This window comes from Notolabrus celidotus, unplaced genomic scaffold (assembly GCF_009762535.1).
Source record: "Notolabrus celidotus isolate fNotCel1 unplaced genomic scaffold, fNotCel1.pri scaffold_322_arrow_ctg1, whole genome shotgun sequence".
NCBI classification, from domain to species: Eukaryota; Metazoa; Chordata; class Actinopteri; order Labriformes; family Labridae; genus Notolabrus; species Notolabrus celidotus.
Genome location: NW_023260154.1, coordinates 1 through 15,739, shown reverse-complemented (window position 1 = coordinate 15,739; position 15,739 = coordinate 1). Strand labels below are relative to the sequence as shown.

The 15,739-nt window shown below is 43.8% G+C and overlaps 1 protein-coding gene across 4 annotated transcripts in view; it reads right to left on the bottom strand.

Moving 5' to 3' along the window:
* LOC117809656 (forkhead box protein B1-like) overlaps nucleotides 1–15,170 on the bottom strand; it is a 39,279-nt gene extending 24,109 nt beyond the window's left edge. For all 4 annotated transcript variants that reach the window (XR_004630604.1, XR_004630603.1, XR_004630605.1 and 1 more), the window contains exon 1: nucleotides 15,109–15,170. The gene's annotated coding sequence lies outside the window, so the exon portion shown is untranslated. The remainder of the gene's footprint in view (nucleotides 1–15,108) is intronic.
* Between the last annotated feature and the right edge of the window lie 569 nt (nucleotides 15,171–15,739).

Sequence of the window (15,739 nt, the reverse complement as noted above, 5' to 3'; positions counted from 1 at the left end):
CCTGGATGATACCCGTCTGATCGTCGCTCTCAGACAGAAGCTCCTGGTGTCACCGTGTGGAGGATCATCTCTGCAGCCGCTGAGCCGCTGAGTTAATAAGAGTTCCTGCTTTCCGTCAGCCTCCATCCTCTGCTCAGTTGGCCCTCCTTTACGTTCGCCCGTGCAGCTGACCTCCGGAGTATTTACTCTGAGGAACAGAAGCTTTGTGTCTGTGCCGGCTCGTATATCAACACGTCAGAGTCTTTGCTCGTATTTCCTCTCCGTGTTTCTTGTTTCTCTGCGGCGCCGGGAGGAAACAGATTGGAGTCGGTGAATTAAACCCACAGATAACCTGCAGGAAATCCCCTCACAGGGAGTTACTGAGTTGTCTCAGAGAAAAATGGAATAACAGGCTTGTTTAAGGTCAAGATTTGCTGTGCTGGGGCTCGGCTCAGACATAAATGCTCGCTAATACCCCGTTGGTTGATTGCTTTGCTCTCCAGACGATGTCAATTTTTGTCCGAGGAGCGCTGGGCGCGGCTGGTATTAAGGCGGCGGCGTGTGGAGGGCCCTTGTCAGCCTGTGCGCTCGCAGACGAGTCCTAAAGCCCGGCTCTATTATCAGCCGAGCCGGGAGGAAGGCGGCTGGCAGCTCAGAGAGTAATAGCACATTACATTTCTTAATGTTTCTGATACACAAGACGCTCCTTGTACAATTCTCCCGTGATCTCTCCCACAACCGTTTTGTTTTGGTCCTGTTGTTGTTTTGTCTCGTTCCTCCGTCCTCCTCTCCCCCCCTGCGTTCAGTTCTCGGACTCGCCGCGCCGCATTCATCACACCGAGCGCGGCGTCGAGGGAGGACACGGCCGACAAGGAAGTCATTAGAGAGGATGAATCTGTTGTATTTACTCCTCTGTTATGCAATAATAAAGACGGAGGACGGCGCGGGACAAAAGGAAATGATGGTCTTTACACAGCACAGTCGTTTGGTTTCAGAGTCAGAGACGCTGTGAGGGGAGTCAGAGCCGTCTGCAGACCAGGCTCAGAGACCACATCACGCTTACATCTATTACTCCTTTTAAATACGTAAGACTCTGCTGGATCGTCCTGCCTCTCTGTTTTCACAATCATCACTGAGATGCCTCTGAGATTATCCACTATCAGGGCGGTTATCTGATGTTTTCTGACTTTTAAAAATAACTTGAACGAGTTTAGAGGTATTCTTGTATTTGGGGAACATCGCCTGACCTTTAAGAAGATGAGGTTTCCTTTCTTCAGGTGTAAGGAACACTTCCTTAATGGACGACTATGAAGGATGCAATAAAATAAAACAAATAATGTGTTTAATTCAAAAGTTATTATCTGTATTTCACCACCGGTTGCTCTCTTAATGCCTTTATTAATGAGAATTACAATGTCTATTTCTAAACTGCAGAGCCAATAAGCTCAGCAGGTAACAGAGCATGCCTGGAAACTCAAAGCTTGTTCCTGCAGGTCTAGGTTCAAGTCTCACTCTTGCCTTTCTGGTGCATTATGTTTAGGTTGTCATGCAGCATAAATATCACAGAGGTATCAAACTCCTTACTAAAACTGATAACCTTACTTTCTAAAGTCTTCACATTGAAAGTGTGAAGTCTCCCTGTAAAGTGCAGCTGCAGTTTATCTCACCTGGTGAACCTCTGGTCTCGTTACAGTTTTGCAAGAAAGAAGAATAAAGTACAAGAAACTTAAGGCTGGAGGTGCAGCCACGTGTTCCCCCTAAGAATGACGCAACTGTCTTAAGTTTTACTTTCAATTAGGGATGCACCGATCCGATCCTGGTATCAGATATCGGCTAGATCGGACTCAAAAGGCTAGATCGGATATCGGTGACAAAGGGCCGATATATAGTGCCGATTCTTAACAATCAATTAATCCATACTCCATTAATTGTTGACATCCCTAGTTGCCATTTAACTTTTTATTTGCAGGTTGGACGGTGTGCAGGATTCTTGCAACTCGAATGCATTCATTCTGAAACTGAGAGGCTTTCCAAACAAAGCACAGCCCAGAAGCTAAGCTAGCTAAACACATGCATTTAACCTGAGAGCGTGCTCCTTCTGCCACAGACTTGAATCTCGCCTCAGCCAGGACACTTCTGCCCCTGCTGGTCTTTAAAGGTGACATATCCTGCAGAATGGACTTTTTAATGGTTCTCTCCCTGAAATCTGTGTCCCTGTCTACAAACCCCCTGAAAAGTCAAAGAATCCATTCTGCCCCTGTTCTGATTTCTCCACCTTTCTGTAAATGTGTCTAAAACGAGCCGTTTCAGACTTCCGTGCACACATGTGTGCTAACAAGGAGCTTAGGAGGGAGGCATGCTAGTTGTAGGCTGTCTTAATAAACACAAAGGTCGCTTTGACTCCCCACGTCTGCAGATTTGAAGATCTAGTGGTTTACATACATGTTCAGCTGTTAGCAGCCCGTAGCATGTCGACGCTATAGGCCCGATGTTCCCTGCGAGCTGAGGAGAAGGAGGCGAGGACGACGTGCTGGTACTGAGGTGAGAGCTAAGAAAAGACCACATGGACCTGTCCTTCCACCCACCGTTATGGGGAATGCAAGATCTATCTACGATAAGGTGGACCAGCTAACCCAGCACCAGAGTAGCATCATGCTAACAGAGCTAACACCGGACACGAACGCCACATTGGAAGGATTTCACCTGCTGTGGGCGGACAGGATACATGAGAGCAGGACTGAACTAACTGGGGAAGAAGGCCAGCTCAGTCCTGGACCCTGTGGAGGTGGTGGCTGACAGGAGGATTATGGCCAAGCTGTCGTCTCTGATGAACATTTCTTTCCTTTATATATTCTTGTTAAATTCTTGTTCTGTACACCTTCTTGTTTGCTGCTGTAACTCCATGAATTTCCCCGTTGAGGGACAAATAAAGGAGGATCTTATCTTCTCTTCTCTTATCTTACAAATCCTCCGAAGGCTCCTATACGTCTCACTCTGTGTACGAAGCATTTTAACACAGCAGCTGTTTACACTTGATCATATAAGAAAGAGGAAACATTTGGGAAAGTATAAGCTAAATATTAACTGAATGGTGTGAAGTTAGAGAGCAGCTCCGGCCTGTTTTTGTCTACTTGTGTACTCTCTGAGAACACTTAGTTACTTTTAGATCAGCTTGTATTTTGTCTCCGTCTGTGCATATATTTGCAGCAGAACTTCATTTCCTTCTCTGCTGATTAAACAAATAAAAGCTGCCTAATAAACAAGGATTCAATTATCTAAAGATTAGTGTGTGATTTTGTTTTGATATTAACTTTGGTTTAAAAGCAGCACAGCTCCGCCCCGCTCCGTTCTGCTCCTGTGTGCATGCTGTAATTAAATCAGAATCCTCTTCAAACACATCACAAAACCACGGCGTCAGATTTCGGGGATTCGTCCGGTGAAAACGGCGAGACGGCGTGTTTGGAAGTGTTTTTCCAGGGCTTAACCAGCACACACTTTCAATTAAATCAGAGGAAACTTCAATGAAAGTGCAGCGGGAAAACAATCTGAGCCTCTAATCCAACAATCACAGAGGAGATCCTCACACCCCCTTTTCTTTAACACACCCTGAATGCAGCACGGATCTCTGGACTCATCATCACTCTGATTAAAAGTTTGACAAATTACTGCTCAGCTTTTAGTCTCCTAAAGAGGCTCGGTGTGTGATTGTCTCCAGCAGGCCCGGAGACCATGAACCAAACTCTGTGCTGGTGTCGTATGACGGCCCAGAGCGCCGGGTGTCACATCCTGAGCCCTGTGTGAAGCTTGAATCAAGAGATATTTGATCTTAGCGGGCCTTTACTTAAGGCCAAATTCCACCAGATCCATCTCCGATCTGTCACAGCACTGGATCTGATCGGTTTCTATTCTAGTCAGTGTGTTAACTTCCACTGGATCCGCTCCGTCTCTGATCCGGCAGGTCGGAGTCCTCCGGATCAGATACACAAGACTTCTATTTGTGCCGGATGCCGGAGCACGACGCATCAATCTCAACAGAGAAGATGGAGCGGGACAGGAAGTCAGGTTTCACCAAATCAAAATGAAAACATCCGGTTAATTTTCAAAATAAAACGCTCTGTGTTATCACCAGATCGTATTTCAAGATTTCTATACTAGGTATTTCTGAAGCGTCAGAGGATTGAGGCTTTAAAGCAACGCTCATAAACCGTCACATCACGGCTACACCATCTGAAATGTGTGTTTTTGATGGCTTGAATCGATCAGTGTGGAAGCAAAACATCACGAAGATGGAGGATGAGGACGAGGACGAGGATGAGGAGGATCAGTTAAATGTTCAGCTGTTTAGGATAGTTAAAAGTGCCATCCATTAAAAAGAAATTCTCTTCCCTTCTGTCACTCACTTTGACTGCAGGGAATGAACACATCTTTAAATGGTACACTGCATTAAAAGGTTTATTTCCTGCAACTTTTTGGTGGTGTTTGCATTTTCAAAATAAAGTCACATGGATATCAGAATGATTGCTTTGGAGGATACATTTTAACGTCTCCATGCTCCAGTCTGTCTCTGATCCGTCACAGCACTGGATCTGATCGGTTTCTATTCTAGTCAATGTGTTAACTTCCACTGGATCAGCTCCGTATCTGATCCGGCAGGTCGGAGTCCTCCTGATCAGATACACGAGATTTCTATTGTACTATCTGATGTTTCACTGCCAAAATATTTGTCTCATCTCATCTCGTCTAAATCACTAAACATCATTTTCAAAACATCCGTCCATGATCCTCCATCCCCTCATCCATCCTGAGTCACAGAGGCAGCAGGTTAAAAAGGTTCATCTCAGGACAGCTTTTCACTCTGGATTATTCACTGTACACGTCTAAAAGAACAAAGGATGCAGCCATTAAAGTTTCCTAATGCAGAAAGACATTTTCCCTTTTCTGAATACAACACTACTTTCACAACATAGCCTCATATCTGCTCATTTTCAATGCTGTATGGACGGAGAATACTCTGCATACTTCCAATAAAACAATATCTAATTTGCAGTGTTGACTCTTTTGTTGTGTAAATTTCCAGATGTGGTGGACTTGGCTCAGAGCTGACAGACTCACAAAGTGACAGCTCTCAGGGCCGTGCTTCATAATATCCTGAAAAGCACTTGGTGATTTTAAATACTCTGGACAAAGAAGTTAAAACCCTCTGTGTTTAAGTGTCCTAACATTCACTGGACTCTCTGAATCACACTGAACGTGCAGGACGCACGGTGCTCCTCGATCCCAAGGCCGGAGAACACAAAGAGTTCTGAACGACAGTTAGAGCTGTAAGTGAAATTTGCTGGAGTTTATTATCTTAGATTTATCTTGTTTGTTTTCAATGCAGAGCTGTTTGAATTAACTTTACGTTCATCTGGAACCCGACTGTTTGATGTGCAAACACACGGCAGCTCCTGCAGAATGAAGCAGTGAAAAAGAAGAGTGAAAACGACACTTTTATCATCATTATTCATTTGAATGGTGCGAGCAGATTCTTCCACTTATGAATCCGCCCGAGCTGCGAGTGTTTGATGCGTTTTTTGCAGGTGTAAAGCAAAATAAGTGCGAGTGGATGCAGAATCAAGATGAATGCTGAGCGCAGACAGACGGCGGCTGATGAAAACTCAGTGGGAGGCCACTCCATCTTAACATGGCCGTCCTGTGTCTTATGATATCTTATCATTAGTTTCCCTGACAGTGATGGAGCAGCCGCCGTCGCCCCCCTCAGCGCCGCGAGCCGTGTATAAAAGTAACCTTCTTTCCATAATAATGGCCATTCGTCACTTCTTTAACTGTCAGAGGACGAGGGACGCAAACAAAGTGGGATTTAACAAGGTGTGTGCAGAGCCAGGAGAGATACAGGGGGGGGGTCAGGCCATTCAAATGGTCCTGAGCTGTAATGTGACACAATCTGCCAACATTACCGCTCTGATGTGTTCAGGGACCGTGGGACCAAAGTGCAGCGATGGAACCAAATGGGCTCTGTGGTTGTTAAATAAGATGGGGAGGAAGAGAGAGCGACCCCTGAGGACGAGTCCGGGACGCTTCTGTGGGAGGAGCCGGTGGGCCCAAACTTTAGAGTACTAAACTTTGACTTTCACAGGGCGGAGTTTCTCCTGGTCACTGCGTCTGTGTTTCATATCATACAGCAGAAGGTTTAACTTTGGTCAGACATCCTCGAACACTCTGAGACATGTTATTTCAAAGTTGGCTTCGTGCGTTGGTAGGGGGCAAAGAACGGGGCAAGGATTGTTTTAAGCCGAACAAACAGGAAGTAACCTTCTGCTTCCAAATGAGACGCCCTAGAATTTAGGGATGGGCAACGATTCGTTAATATTCAAATATTCGTTCACTTAGTAAAAATCGAAGAGTTTCTTTGAATATTTTCTCATTCTAAAAGTAGAATTTTTCATCGTTTTTACCGGTGCCTGGTTGTAATAACGTATTCCCTCCAGACGGTGGCTACAGAGCGTCTTAAAGCTGTTTGCTAACCACATTAAGTAACAGATGAAGAAGAATGCTAACTGCATTAAGTAACAGAAGAAGAAGAATGCTAACTGAATTAAGTAACAGAAGAAGAAGAATGCTAACTGCATTAAGTAACAGAAGAAGAAGAATGCTAACCACATTAAGTAACAGAAGAAGAATGCTAACCGCATTAAGTAACAGAAGAAGAAGAATGCTAACCGCATTAACTAACAGAAGAAGAAGAATGCTAACCGCATTAAGTAACAGAAGAAGAAGAATGCTAACCGCATTAAGTAACAGAAGAAGAAGAATGCTAACCGCATTAAGTAACAGAAGAAGAAGAAGAATGTTAACCGCATTAAGTAACAGAAGAAGAAGAATGCTAACTGAATTAAGTAACAGAAGAAGAATGCTAACCGCATTAAGTAACAGAAGAAGAAGAATGCTAACCTCATTAAGTAACAGAAGAAGAATGCTAACCGCATTAAGTAACAGAAGAAGAAGAATGCTAACTGAATTAGGTAACAGAAGAAGAAGAATGCTAACCGCATTAAGTAACAGAAGAAGAAGAATGCTAACCGCATTAAGTAACAGAAGAAGAAGAATGCTAACCGCATTAAGAAACAGAAGAAGAAGAATGCTAACTGAATTAAGTAACAGAAGAAGAATGCTAACCGCATTAAGAAACAGAAGAAGAAGAATGCTAACTGAATTAAGAAACAGAAGAAGAAGAATGCTAACTGAATTAAGTAACAGAAGAAGAAGAATGCTAACTGAATTAAGTAACAGAAGAAGAATGCTAACCGCATTAAGAAACAGAAGAAGAAGAATGCTAACTGAATTAAGTAACAGAAGAAGAATGCTAACCGCATTAAGAAACAGAAGAAGAAGAATGCTAACTGAATTAAGAAACAGAAGAAGAAGAATGCTAAATGAATTAAGTAACAGAAGAAGAATGCTTACCGCATTAAGTAACAGAAGAAGAAGAATGCTAACCGCATTAAGTAACAGAAGAAGAAGAATGCGAACTGCATTAATTAACAAAAGAAGAAGAAAACATTCCAGACAGTTGCGGCTCTTTTCTCTGTTTCTGAATCTCACACTGTTACACACGTATTTCCAGAGACTGGAATGCCAACGATTATAGAAAAGTATTTTGGCTTGAAATGCCCATCCTTACTTGAGCACATGGAGAGAGAATATGTTGGAGATTGGAGGAAGACTCTGTGTCTTGCAGGATCGTCATTTAGAGACCACTAAACCGGCTCCTGATGGAAATGTACAAGAAAAATAAAGAGCTTACTAAATAAAGTGATGTGGCAGAGCTTTCTTTTTGTGTGCTATCTTTTAGGTTATCTTTTTTTCTTCACACTAGTTAATTGTAGCTCCTTGCAGCTCAGTAACAACATATTGTAACAGGGAGAGAGTTCGACTATCGCCAACCCTCTGTGAGCGCACGTTGACAGCAGCCCTTTCTGACCTTGTTGCTTCTTCCTCTCTGGTTTCGTGTCGGTGTTTTTGTGCAATGTCGACAATTTTTTTACGTCACTGAAATTCAGGATTTGCAAAAATGTTTGATATTCTTTGACAGGTTTTATTTTTATGACATAAAAACATGTTGCTTAAAGCAGCTGAGCTGAACTTTTTCACCCACAGTCACATTAAAGAGCAGATTCAACACCAGCACATCCGGTCTACAGGAGAGACGTTGATTTAAGACAACTCGACGTGAACAGGCTCCGTCACGGTCAGGTGTGACACACAGAGGGCTTGAAGTGTGTGTGTGTGTGTGTGTGTGTGTGTGTGTGTGTGTGTGTGTGTGTGTGTGTGTGTGTGTGTGTGAGACATATGGCAGTTTAATGAAGGCCTCAGTGTGGCTGACGTTTCAGTCGATGCAGTATTGGCGTTCCAGTTAAGCCAACAAACGAGCAGATTATTGTGTCGCCTCCTGTTAGTGAACGGATCGTTTAGAGCCATCCATCACACACACACACACACACACACACACACACACACACACACACACACACACACACACATTATTGCATACTGAGTTAAGCTGTTTTAGCTTCTCTATTTCAGATCAAATTCAAAGATGTCCGCCGCAGCGCTCGGTTAGTCTTCACTCTCTTGTGACACTCGGACCAATCAGACGCTTCCTGTCCCTCAGATGTGTCGGCGTCTCAGCGGGTGGTGGTTGCTCTCTTTCCGCGCTGCTGCAGATAAAGACGGATGAACACGCGTCTGATGACATGTGTGCTGCAGCCTGCAGCTCGATGAGAGCACTCGCTCAACAGGACAGGCGTGACTGAGGCTGCGGTCATCACACGTGACTGAGCGCTTTGTTTACCTGAGAGAGAGTCCAGATCTGAGTCTTTGAGAAGTTATCTGAGTGTGATGATAATGAGGATTCTGAGTGAAGGCACCTGTAGATGGAGATTCAGTTTCCTCTCGTATCAGACGCTGCAGCAGCCGGAGGTCACAAGGATTCAATAAAAACAAGGAGCCAGAGAAACTTCTGCATCCAAGAGCACGGAGAGAAATGGATCTACCTCTCTGATTTTAATAAAGGTTGCACGTCTTCCTCTCCGTGACTCAGTTCTTTAAATTATGACGCCCCTGTACCGTCATTCCAGGGCGCTCTCCTCAAGGTAGTCGTTCTGGCGAAGTATTCAAATGATGAAGTGATGAAAGTTAGAGGAGGACGATAAAACAATGGAGTTGGCTTCTTTTAAAAAGGTACAGGGTGCAGAAAGGGGAGTATTTAGCAGATTCTAGACCGGGACGCTCCCCTGCTCGCCCCTCCTGACGGTGGCCTTCGAGGACAAGAAGCTCCTCTAATGCATGACGAGTATGATCCTCTATTAGTCAAGTTTATAATAATTGAGTTATAATTGATAGGACTTATATAGCGCTTTTCTGGGTACTCAATAAAATAAAAATAAAACAACAAATAAATCAAACAGAACAAAGACAGAGGTGGGGCGGGAGTGGAGGTCATGTGTTGTAGGCTTTTTTGAACAGGAGGGTCTTGAGGTGGTTTTTAAATGATTGAAGAGAGTCAGAGTTGAGGATGTGTGGAGGGAGAGAGTTCCAGAGAGTCGGGGCAGCGATGGCAAAAGGCTCTGTCCCCCCAAGGTGCGGTGCTTGGACTTGGTGATGGGGGACAGGAGGTCGGCATCTGATGATCTGAGGCGGCGAGACGGGGAGTGGCGAGATTATTGAGGGATTTAAAAAGGATCTTAGGTGGATTTGGTGCTGTATGGGGAGCCAGTGGAGGTGCTGAAGGATGGGTGTGATGTGGGCTCTGGAGCAGGAGTGGGTGAGTAACCGAGCAGCTGAGTTCTGGACATTTTGGAGTTTCTGGAGGGAAGGCCGTAAAGGATGCTGTTGCAATAGTTGCGTGTCGTTTGAGGAGGTGGGTCAGGTATGAGGGGTCGAGGTTGTTGATGGCAGGATCTTGAAGTGGATTCGGTGCTGTATGCTGGGGCTGTAGTTTACCATAAAAAACTATCAAATGATTCTGTGCACAACAACAGCGGTGCAAGATGGCTACCTGCTGCTCTGTAGATGTAAAAGTCTCATTCTTAGTGAACAAAAATGATTTTCAGTTTAAAGCCTGGATGGCTTTTAACTTTTTAAATTTCAATGAAAAGAAAACAGAAGTGAAGGTGTTTGGTTCCAGTGGCCTATGTGAACCCCCGTCCTGTTGACCTGGACCCTTTGGCAGATTATTTAAAGGCAACAGTCTCAAACTTGGGTTTTAAGATGGACACTGATTTTAAATTGGATCGTCAAATTAGCTTTGTAGTGAAGTCCAGCTTTTTTCAGCTTCAGCAGCTGGTGAAGGTGAAGCCTTTTCTTGCACAGCAGCACTAGTGTAATCCATGCCTTTATTACTTCTGGGCTGGATTACTGTAACACACTTTATATTGGAGTTAGTCAGTCCTCCCTCGCACGTCTCCAGTTGGTGCAAAATGCAGCTGCTCGCCTCTTAACTGGAGTTCGTAAGAGGGAGCACATTACTCCGATCCTGGCCTCCCTCCTCTGGCTCCCTGTGCACTTCAGAGTCCACTTTAAGATTCTGTTATTTGTTTTTAAATCTTTAAATGGTCTGACCCCGCCTTACTTCTCTGAGCTCCTTCACCCCTACACTCCTGCTCGGTGCCTCAGGTCCTGGAGGTACCGAGGTCCAAACAGAACCTCAGAGGGGAGAGAGCTTTTTCTGTTGCTGCTCCTAAATGATGAATGAGCTTCCCCTCCACATTAGACTCCTCACTGTCCATTTTTACAACTCATCTTAAAACCCATTTTTATTCCTTGGCTTTCAACCCTGCATGAGACTCTGCTCCTGTTTCAGTGTTTTATGGTTTGTTTTTATTCATTATTTTTATTGTGTTATTATCCTGTGTTTGAATTGTTGTTATGCCTGTGTTGTTTGTCTATTTATGTACAGCACTTTGTTCCGGCTGTGGTCGTTTTAAAGTGCTTTATAAATAAAGTTGAGTTGAGTTAAAGCTAGGGTTGGTAGTCTCGGAAAACTAGCATGAATTTGAATGTAGCATGTCTTCAGGACTCCGTTTTTATTCATTCAAACATTGATTGTTGCTTTGTTGGTTGGCGTGGTAAAGATCAACGTGTTCACGGACGGACGCTACAGTACATCTACATTTCTGTAGGACTTACTGAATGTCATTAATTCTTCTGCTTGTCAGAGCCCCCGTGGTGAGAGCTTTTTAGACTCTGATCCAGACTACAGTCCTGAGCAAAGACCCTCATCGGGTCAGAGGGGACAGGCCCGAGGTGGAGTGAGAGGGGCAGTCAGTAGAGTCAGGGGAAGCAGAGGCAGGAGACGGGGAGTGAACGCCGGGGAAATGTACGCTCTGCAGGAGGCGGGCAGAACGGCAGGACAGGATTTGATTGGTTTAAAATTTGGGGACCCCAAAAACGGTGAATGGTTGGTGTTTTCCCAGGTTTACTCCGGCTGTAGATAGCAGCTTTTTTTACCTCTTTTTTAAGAACACATTATGTATTGATTACCATCAGGACATAAAGATCATTTTAACCAGGAGAACAAAAAGAGGATCTAAATCTGAACACCAACCCCAGCTTTAAAGTCTGGTGCAACTTAATCTGCGTCTGTTGTAGGAAATTAATGGATGAAGCGATGACTTTATTATTGAACTAAAGGGTTTCGGTCTTCTTCCACTTCTGATTAAAGGAACAACATTTTTCACCGTTTAAACGTGCAGAACGTATCGCTCTGTGCTGATAACTTTTCATGTAAATGGCTCCCAAGTTGAAACTGTGATTTAATCTGGAGCTGAATGATGATTGGATGTGCTCAACACTGACTGAGCAGTGACAGAGGAGATTAATCCCTCCGCCTGCAGGAAGAAGAGCTCCGAGTGCTCTTTCATTAGTCTTTAGGGCCATTTAACTCCAAACCGAACACAGAGGATTAACTCAGGCCCCGCTGCCTCCTCGTGATTGATGCGTCTGATTATGTTCATAAAATACTTTGAGGGGAGGTCGCTCGTGTCGTGTATGAAGAGATGACTTACAGCTTCAGGAGATGAGACCGTTGCTGCAAAGTCGACTCTATTACGGAGACGAAAGCCGAGCGTAGCGTTAAAGAAAGTTAATATGTAATTTGCTGCGGTTTGTTAGGTGACCACAACTCAAACAGGAAGTAGAAGAGTCAGCGTGAGTGAGTGTGTGTCCTTTAAACCTCACAGAATATTTACATATCAATCAAGACAGATTGATGAAACGTCGTCTTCACTGTAGTACGAATATGGAGAGAAACCGAGCTCGAGTATTGACTAGAACCAGGAAGAGAGAGCACATCTCTCCAGTGTTAGCTTCTCTACACTGACTCCCAATAAAATGTAGAATAGAATTTAAAATCCTTCTTTTAACCTACAAAGCCCTTAAAAATCAGACACCCTCGTATCTTAAAGAGCTCATAGTGCCCTATTACCCCTCTAGAACTCTACGCTCCCAACATGCAGGCTTGCTAGTTGTACCTAAAGTCTCTAAAAGTAGTATGGGAGGTAGAACCCTCAGTTATCAGGCCCCTCTCCTTTGGAATCATCTACCAGTCAGGGTCCGGGAGGCAGACACCCTCTCTACTTTTAAGAGTAGGCTTCAAACTTTCCTTTTTGACAAAGCTTATAGTTAGAGCTGGATCAGGCTTGGACCAGCTTTTGTCATGCTGCTATAGGCCTAGACTGCCGGGGGAACTGGCACACTGACACACTGGGATCCTAGCTCACCCCCTTCCCCTTAACCCCTTCATCACTTACTTTAACTCTGCCTGTCCCATTAAAGTTACTAACCATAGACCTTTCTGGAGTCCCTGAGCTCCCTTGTCTCGTAGATTCCTCTGAGCTGCCGTAGACGTCCTCCTGCTGTGGACGATCTGGACTCCAGCTGATACGGACGTGCTGGACTCCAGCGGCAACAGCTTCTACGACTCGTCTCATCACTATCACCTCTCTCTCTTACTCCCCTCTATCTGTCTTTCCAGACCCAACTCAGTCGAGGCATGATGGCTGTCTAACATGAGTCTGGTCCTGCTGGAGGTTTCTGCCTGTTAAAGGAAGTTTGTCCTCTCCACTGTAACTAGCTAAATACTGTGAGGTGCAATGCTCAGGATGGATTAAGGTGGGGTCAGACTGAGTCTTACCCTGTCTTGAAGTTGGGTCTCTGTTCATAATTTGACATAGAGTGGGGTAGACCTGCTCTGTTTGTAAAAGAGTCTTGAGATAACGTTTGTTGTGATTTGGCGCTATACAAATAAAGGTTGATTGATTGATTGATTGATTGAAACCTGATCCAGGACTTTGTTTAGACCTCAGCAGCTCGGGACGCACCGGATACTTTACTTTACTCTTTGAAACAGAAGAATTAAACATCACAATGCAGAATAAATATGTCCACATGCAAACATGTGCATCACATCAGGGTGGATAGGAGACAACTGATTACCAAACTGGACCAATCAGAGACCAATAAACTCTGTGGGATTTTTAAACAGTGGCTGTTTTTGAAACTGGGCCATAACTAAAACAGCAGCCTTGGCTTTGCAATAATTGTTATTTCTCTACAGACAACTTCAGTTTGCTTTCATGAGTGTGGGGGAACATAAGAGACAGTTTCCCTCTGGAAAAAGACTTTCTGGTTAAAAGATAAGACGCTTTAAAAAAGCATAAAAAAACAGGAAACTCCAGGAAAGATAAGCTCTCGCTGAAGTTTGAGGAAAAAGATCGCCTCATGAACTGGCCTGCCTGCTCACCTGATCTCAACCCGACTGAGAACTTGTGGTCAATAATAAAGAAGATCATTTACAGTGATGGTGAGAAATACAGCTCAAAGAGCATCTTTGGAAAGCCATACAAGGTACAGCTCACAGAGTCATCAGAAACTAAATCAGTTTACAGTGACCTCTGACCCTCACTGAAAGAAAAGGAGGTTATATTGGACATTAGAGAAACACTTTAGATTTGACAAGTTTCAAAGACATTAACAGTTTTTATTTTGTATACAAATGTAAATAAAACTGCTGCTTTTGTTGAAGTTTGAATACAGTTGTTGTAAATATTATTATTTTCAATCAATAGAACGTTGAAAATGGTGCCTAGTTTTAAATTTTAACAAGTTTTATGCTCTTATCACCAACTTGCATAATAATTTGTCACGCTCATTTCTGCAGATTCTGCATTTATTTAAAAATACAGCCGAAAAATCTTCATTTTAAACACACAGATGAAGAAATATATTCACTATCTGACTTCCTGACAAATTTGAAAACGACTGTTAACATAGTTTTTGAAATCTTCACAAAAATGAAACTTGCATAATAATTTAGAACACAACTTAGAAAACGGGACATCGATTTTGAAAGTGAGTGAGTATCAAAGAGGACTACACCGGTGTTGGTGCTCCATTTAAGATCTGTATCATATCAGAGGATTTAGATTTGATTAAAAAACAGAAGATTTGAATTTTTTAAAGTCTTAAAATGTGTTAATATTATTCACATATTTTCAGATGCTTGTATTTCAGTGTTTTCCTGTCGACCTGTTCATCACTCTGACCTCTGAGGCTTTAATACATAAATTATGTTTCACTAATGGAAGGATATTTAATAATTTCAGTCAGCTGACCAGTAGTAACCCTGTGTGTGTGTGTGTGTGTGTGTGTGTGTGTGTGTGTGTGTAGGGCCATGTGTGTGTGTCTTCCATCCATCATGTTTTTATGTTTGAACTCCTCCAAGGTCGCTCAGCCAAAGATCCAATTATGTCTCCGCTCTTATTAACTGGCACGTTTTAAAAAGCTGGAACAAAGTTATTAATTTTTTTGGACAGTTATCCCGTGGGATTCATGGGCCCGCACACACACACAAACACACACACACACACACACACACACACACACACACACACACACACAGACACAGACACACAGACTATAGGCGAGGTGGATGGGCATCACCCGTTAGTTTATGGACTCCTGTTTGAAAGCCTCAGGTTTGAGATTTGGCAGTCTCCATCTTTGTTATTTCTTGGAACAGGAAGTGACCATATCTGGACAAGAGGTTGACTTAAGGTGAGTTCCTTTTACCTGAGACGTCAGTGCTGGGAACGACACGTCAGGTCCACGTTGGATGCGTTCCAGTCAGGAGCTGAAACAAAGCAGAACATGATTTAGCCATTAGCTTCTTCTGTTGTTAGCATTGTTAGTTAATTCCAGGCAACAGTAGACGATTCCAGCCTTGAGGGAGCCTGCCTGAGGTTACGCCCCCAACAAGAGTATCCAGAGTCACACAAACCCCTCATATATGTTGGTGTGTTATTCCCGCTGAGCTAAGGATGAGTTCGTGCCCCCAAGGATTGGTTTTTGAAGATGACACTGATCCAGAGGTCAATCTTTGTCCTGTCGTCATGAGCTCCAGGAAGTGTCCCAAAGAGAGCAGAAATAAGATACTGAAATGGGTTTCTGCCTCGGCCTCAGCTTCAAGGAGACCTGGGTTAGACCCTGAACCAGCTGCAGAGATAACATCCCTCATCTGGACTTAAAGAGGGACATCTGGGCTACTCAACTCTACCCAGGACAAGAGGTAGAAATGGATGAAGACCTTTCTCAAACTGATGAACACATACATAGATGAATGCTGTGTGTGTGTTTTTGTTCCTTCAGCAGCTCATCCACCTCTCACTGATCCATCCTGTTTAAAGTCACAGGTGACGTGTCG